A 6,920-nucleotide genomic window follows, 5' to 3' on the forward strand; every position below is an offset into this window, starting at 1 on the left:
CTTGTTAGCAGGCCTTTGGCTAACTTACCTATTGAAATACATGCTCAGCTGATTATTATTTGGAATCACTAGTTCCATTTTTGCTTTATTTTTAAGGTCAGCCAGGTCCTGCTCATTTTTGCTACAAAACTCCTACAAATTCTCCTATGTCTTACGGCCTTATAGCAGAGGTTGATTAGTCAGGGAATCAAAGGTTATGGGAAAAAGACAGGAGAATGGGATTGAGAGGGATAATAGATCATGCTGAAGTGGCGGAGCAGACTCGATAAGCAGAGTGGTTAATTCTGTTCCTGTAACTTATGGTCTAATTGATCTGCTAATATTGGTTCTTTTTTCCCCAAAATTGGAGTGTCAGCAGTGTGTACAGTTGAAGGACTTTATTTTCAAGGAAGTCAATAAAAGGAACTTCAAATTACAGTATATACAGATAAAATGCTGAAAAGTTAGCACATTGATCTACGTTAAGTACATGTTAGAAATGAGCACAAATCTGACAGGGAGGAGAAGATGACGGCGCGACGCAGCGCATGCGGCTGCTCCAAGTTGATATCGTATTTGTTAAGTAGGGACCGTGCACAATCCTGATTTGATGGAGACGGACGTGAGAAGCACGGAGGAACATCTGGAGAAACTTCTGAAATGCCTGCTTTGCTGCCGCTGCTACTGTGCGATTGAGAATTTCCGGAGGGGAAGGCTCCAAATCCTCAGCTTTGCCTAATGCCTGTTGCTGGGGCTGGGTCGAAGCCCTCGGCAGAGGTGGTGCTCGGTGCTCAGTGTCGGAGGGCTGGTCGGAGGCTCGAAGTTTTCGGACGGACTCAGAGTAAGACTGTGGTCGGGTGCTTCCAGGATGCTGCATCGGCAAGTTTGCGGTGCTGGAAGCTCATGGCAGGGAGAGTTTCTCCCTTCAACTGTCTGCGTGAGATGATGGGACTTTCGAGAGACTTTGAGACTTTTTTTTACCGTGCCCATAGGCTGTTCTTCATCAAATTACGGTATTGCTTTGCACTGTTGTAATTATATGTTATAATTATGTGGTTTTTGTCAGTTTTTTTTTGGTCTTGGTTTGTCTTGTGTTTCTGTGATATCATCCTGGAGGAACAAATTGTATCATTTCTTAATGCATGCATTACTAAATGACAATAAAAGAGGACTGTGTGTCCTCATAATCTAAAAAAAATCCCGACACTCCAATCCATCTTAAATCTTCTTGTCAAGTATGAATCATCTGAATTTCAAAGTTCAAGGTTATCTTCTTCACAGACATCCATGAAACAAGAATGCATAATAGAGGCACTGAAGCCCCTGCCCCACCCTTCGCACAAGCAGCAGCGAAGGCATCGAACTCCCTCTCTCCACTTGCGCCAGCAGACGCTCAACCCCTTCCCACCTCCCACCGTGTAAGCAACAGAGGAAGCCCTCCCAAAGAGTCCATCAAAATTACAGTCAACAAACTAGCACCTTGGTATCTCAGGTAGACTCTCTCTCTCCATCGAGAGACAGGGAGGTCATGGCTGCAACGACGAGAGCAGATATTGCAATCTTCTGCATCACTTCTCCAAGTCCCCCGACTCAAGGACTGACTGGCAGACAAATAATGGAAATAATAAATAAAAAAGGAGAAAATAAATAACATTGGTGGTGTCATCAGCAAACTTAAATACAACAGTAAATTTGATGCTGTTTCAATTAGTTTCCTATCAATAAAACTATAGTCAACATGATATTGCAAGCCATCCACTATGACAGCATACTTGGACAGGACGTCCTTCCAGAAATCTCTCTCCTTCGCTTTTTCCTCCTCCTTCAATATTTCCTCCTCCTGTCAGCCAAGTAATTGTTGAGTAATGTTGAAAACAGCCCCCACTGTAGCAGATTGGAGACATTGAAGACTTGTGATTTCAAAGCATCCCCCGATCTCTTCCCACAGCTCCAAAAGGAATGCAACATAATTTCTGAAGAAATATTACTTTTGCCTGTTGTACTATTTGTGAGAACATAGATGATACACTCAGTGGCCACTTTATTAGGTACCTCCTGCAATAAAGTAGTGTTGAGATACTCAAACTAACCCGACTGGCACCGGTCAAAGTCACTTTGATCACATTTCTTCCCCATTCTGTTGTTTTGTCTGAGAAGCAACTGAACCTCTAGACCATGTCTGCGTGCTTTTATGCTTTGAGTTGACTGATTAACTATTTACATTAATCAGCAGGAGTGTAGGTGGACCTGATAAAGTACCACTGAATGTGTATCCCACTGGCTTGAAGTGCAGAGTTGCTTCCATTTAAATGGGTAAATTGCCTTATCTCTGTCTAGATTCAGTATTTTTGAGCAAGATCTGTTCTACTGTTAATTCCATATTTTTGTTGTTCTTACTTTATGCCTGGGGTTCACAAACCCCTTGCTCAATGGTATTGATCCATCCATAAACAAGGTTGGGAACCCCTGCTCTAGGCAGTGATTGGTTGCCCAAATAGTGTCATAGAGCCATAGAGTTCTATATGACAGAAACAGGCCCTTTGACCCATAGAATCTATGCTGGCTTGGTCTTCTTCCTAAGTACTATCTTTTTGCACCTGGACACACCAGCCATACCTCCCCCATCCATGTACATATCATAACTTCTCTTAAATGTTACATTTGAACTTGCATCCACCACTTCTGCTGAGGTAGTGAACAGAGTCTGGAAGATATAGCAACACTCACAACATGCTGGAGGAACTCGGCAGGTCGGGCAGCATCCGTGGAAAAGATTGGTTGACGTTTCGGGCCGAAACCCTTCGTCAGGACTGTAGAGGGAAGGGGCAGAGGCCCTATAAAGAAGGTAGAGGGAGGATGGGAAGGAGAAGGCTGGTCAGTTCCAGGTGAAAAACCAGGAAGGGGAAAGATAAAGGGGTGGGGAGGGGAAGCAGGGAGGTGATAGCCAGGAAAGGTGAAGAAGGAATAGGGGAAAACACAATGGGTAGTAGAAGGAGGTGGAACCATGAGGGAGGTGGTAGGCAGCTGGGGGAGGGGGCTGAGTGACATAGGGATAGGGGAAGGGAGGGGGAGGGAATTACCAGAAGTTGGAGAATTCTATGTTCACTGATCGTCGACTGATCTTTTCCACGGATGCTGCCCAACCTGCTGAGTTCCTCCAGCGTGTTGTGAGTGTTGCTTTGACCCCAGCATCTGCAGGTTATTTTGTGTCTGGGAGCTATAATCAGGAGGAGTCACAAACGTGGCAACAGATTGCCTGGAGATTTAATGTGGTGATAGGAGGAGCAATTCATCTGGATGTCTGAGTAGAACTTCCCAATCCCTGAGTATTACAAGTTATGAATTAAAAATGGATTAAAAAGTGTGTAGCATAAGGGGGACCACCAAATACTTAGAGAATTAAGCAATGGAATTCATAGGGTGTTTAAGTTACCAAACATGGGAAAGTTGGTGAAAAAGTTGATGGATCAAATGCAGATACTGGCTGTGAAAAGTTCACAGTTCAAAGTACATTTATTATCAAAGTATGTATACCGTATACAACCTTGAGATTCATCTTCTTGCAGGCAGCCACAAACCAAAGAAACACAATAGAACCCATTAAAGTACAGCATACAACAAAAACTGCCAAACACCCAACGTGCAAACAAAAGGACAAATTGTGCAAACAGTAAAAAAGTAAACAAATAATACACAGATCATGAACTGCAGAGACCCTGAAAGTGAGTCCACAGACATGGAGCCAGTTCTGTGCTGAGGTGCGTGAAGCCAGTCCAGAAGCCTGATGGCTGCAGGCTGCAGCCGCGGAGCCAATTCAGTGCTGAGACGAGTGCCAATGGTTGCAGGCCGCAGCTGCAAAGTCAATTCAGCACTGAAGTGAGTAAACCTCGTGGAGTGGTGAGCTGGTTCATCCTTCGTCCTCTAATAATAGACTATCATCTGTCAGCCAGAGAACTGGTTAGTCCAACATTCGATTGTCTAGACTGTAAGAAAAATCACAGATATTAGAAATGTCATTCGTAACATCTGTTCTTTATTGAGTTTTCATCCAATACTGTGGGAATTGCTGGAAAAGACAGAATTTTTCTTTAGTTGCCAAATAAATTCTCTTGTTGTCATTCTAATGGCCACTGTCAGGTTGGAGGAGCAACACCTTATATTCTGAGAAGGATCTAGTGCTTTCCTGGTATATATGATGAATAAACTCTTCTCGAGCTTCCAGAATAGATAACTGTAACAATACTTACAGTTATCTATTTTAATTGACATTTGAATTGACTTTATTTCTCACATTCTTCACATACATGAGTAAAAATCTTTACATAATGTCTCCATCTAAATGTGCAATGTGCAATCATAGTAATTTATAATAATTTGTAATAAATATAACAGTCAATGTAATATAGAATACACTCAAATCAGCATGAGTTCATCAGTCTGATGAACTGGTGGAAGAAGCTGTCCCGGAGCGTGTTGGTCCTGGCTTTTATGCTGTTGTACCATTTCCCAGATGGTAGCAGTTGAAATAGATTGTGGTTGGGATGGCTTGGGTTCCCAGTAATCCTACGGGCTGTTTTTACATACCTGTCCTTGTAAATGTCCTGAATCATGGGAAGTTCACAACTACAGATGCACTGGGCTGTCCGCACCACTCTCTGCAGAGTTCTGCGATTAAGGGAGGTACAGTTCCCATACCAGGCAGTGATGCAGCCAGTCAGGATGCTCTCAGTTGTGCCCTTGTAGAAGGTTCTTAGGATTTGGGGGCCTGTACCAAATTTCCTCAACTGTCTGAGGTGAAAGGGGCGCTGTTGTGCCTTTTTCACCACACAGTTGGTGTGTACAGACCTTGTGAGGTCCTCAGTGAATGTGGATGCAGAGGAACTTGAAGCTGTTTACCCTCTCAACCCCAGATCCATTGATGTCAATGGGGGTTAGCCCGTCTCCATTCCTCCTGTAGTCCACAACTAGCTCCTTTGTTTTTGCGACATTGAGGGAGAGGTTGTTTTCTTGACACCATTGTGTCAGGGAGATGACCTCTTCCCTGTAGGCCTCCTCATTATTGTTTGAGATAAGGCCAATCAACGTAGTGTCGTCGGCAAATTTAATTAGCAGATTGGAGCTGTGGGTGGCGACACAGTCATGGGTATACAGGGAGTTAAAGGAGGGGACTCAGTATGCAGCCCTGAGGGGCTCCTGTATTGAGAGTCAGAGGGTTGGAGGTGAGGGAGCCCACTCTTACAACCTGCTGGTGATCTGTCAGGAAGTACAGGATCCAGCTGCACGAGGCAGGGTCAAGGCTGAGATCTCTGAGCCTCTTGTTGAGCCTGGATGGAACTATGGTGTTGAATGCTGAACTGTAGTCCAACTACTTCCAGTTGGGTTCAGGTATTGATTTTAACCAATGTTTTGATGATGAATTGCTATCTTCATCAGGGATAATGTCTAGGCATGTCTGGTCTGGTGGTATATAGACCCCCCGTCATCCATCCCTTTTTATTGGTTAGTCTTCATCCACTCAGATTTCTGCTGTCCCACCTTGTTTACAATCAAATTCCAATTCTTACTTAGAGCGGGACCTTCATCAACACTACTGTGCCGTTGCAATCAGTTTTGGGACTGCCTGGTGAAGGAAACCATTGAAGTATAACTAGAAGAAAAGAATTTTAGCAAAGGCAAGGGTCTTGCTCTAGGTAAGAACTGGAATTCAACTGCAAACAGGGTGGGACAGCAGAAATCTGTTTGGATGAGGACTAACCAATCAGGAGTGACGGATTATGGGAGCATGGACTAGAGATGGCTAGGCATCGTCCCTGATGAAGATGGCATTTTGTCATTGAAATATTGGTTAAAATCAATATCTGAACCCAGCTGGAACACCGAGAAGAGTTCATTCACCTCATATCCCGTCTGGGTAGTCGACAACCAGGTCACATGAACATCCACTTCTTCAGTTTCTGGTAATTCCCTCCTTTCGCTTTTCTTCATTCTACACTCTGCCCCCTACTTCTTCTCTTCACCTGCCTATGACCTCTCCCTGTTGCCCCCCTTCCCCTTCTCCTATGCTCCAATCACCTCTCCCATCAGATTCCTCCTTCTCCAGCCCTTTACCTTTTTCACCTAACACCCACCAGCTTCTCATTTCTTTCCCCCTCCCCCCACCCACCTGGCTTCACTTATCAACTTCCAGCTTGTCCTCCTTCCCTTAACCCCACCTCCTAATTCTGGCTTCTTCTCCCTTCCTTTCCAGTCCTGATTAAGGGTCTTGGCCTGAAACGGCAACTGGTTATTCAAATTCATAGATGCTGCCTGACCAGCTGAGTTCTGTCAGCATCTTGTGTGTGTTGCTCTAGATTTCTAGCATCTGCAGAATCTATTGTATTTCTAATGGTGTTTTCCTTGTTCACACTAGAGGGCAGTTAAGCATTAAACATGTTGAAGGCACATATGGGTAAAATTGATTAAAGACTGTTTATGCCATTGGCATTAATGCCACTATTGACAATTTCCACTCTGCATTCAACTTTATATAGTCTCTTTCTGATTCTTCCCTTCCTTTTCTGGGTATCTCTGTCTGCATCTCAGTACAGGGTAGACATTCACTAGAAACCCACAGCTACTGCGATGACACTTCTCCCCATCCTGAGCACGTGCCACAGGAAAGCAGCATCCATCATTAAGGACCCCTATCGTCCAGTCCATGCTCTCTTCTTGGTACTGCTAGGTCCCACACCACCAGCTTCAGACGCAGTTATTATCCTACAATAATCAGGCTCCTGAACCAATGTGGAGAACTTCACTTATCTCAGCTCTGAATTTGAGATTAAGTTGTGTAAGGCTCCCAGCCCTCACTCTAACGACTTTCTATAGTAGCCCCCTTGAGTATCCTGTCTGGCTGCGTCAATGTGTGGTACGGAAGCTGCAAGACGTTGGACCACAGGAGC

The sequence above is a fragment of the Mobula birostris genome, chromosome 3 (assembly GCF_030028105.1).
Source record: "Mobula birostris isolate sMobBir1 chromosome 3, sMobBir1.hap1, whole genome shotgun sequence".
NCBI classification, from domain to species: domain Eukaryota; kingdom Metazoa; phylum Chordata; class Chondrichthyes; order Myliobatiformes; family Myliobatidae; genus Mobula; species Mobula birostris.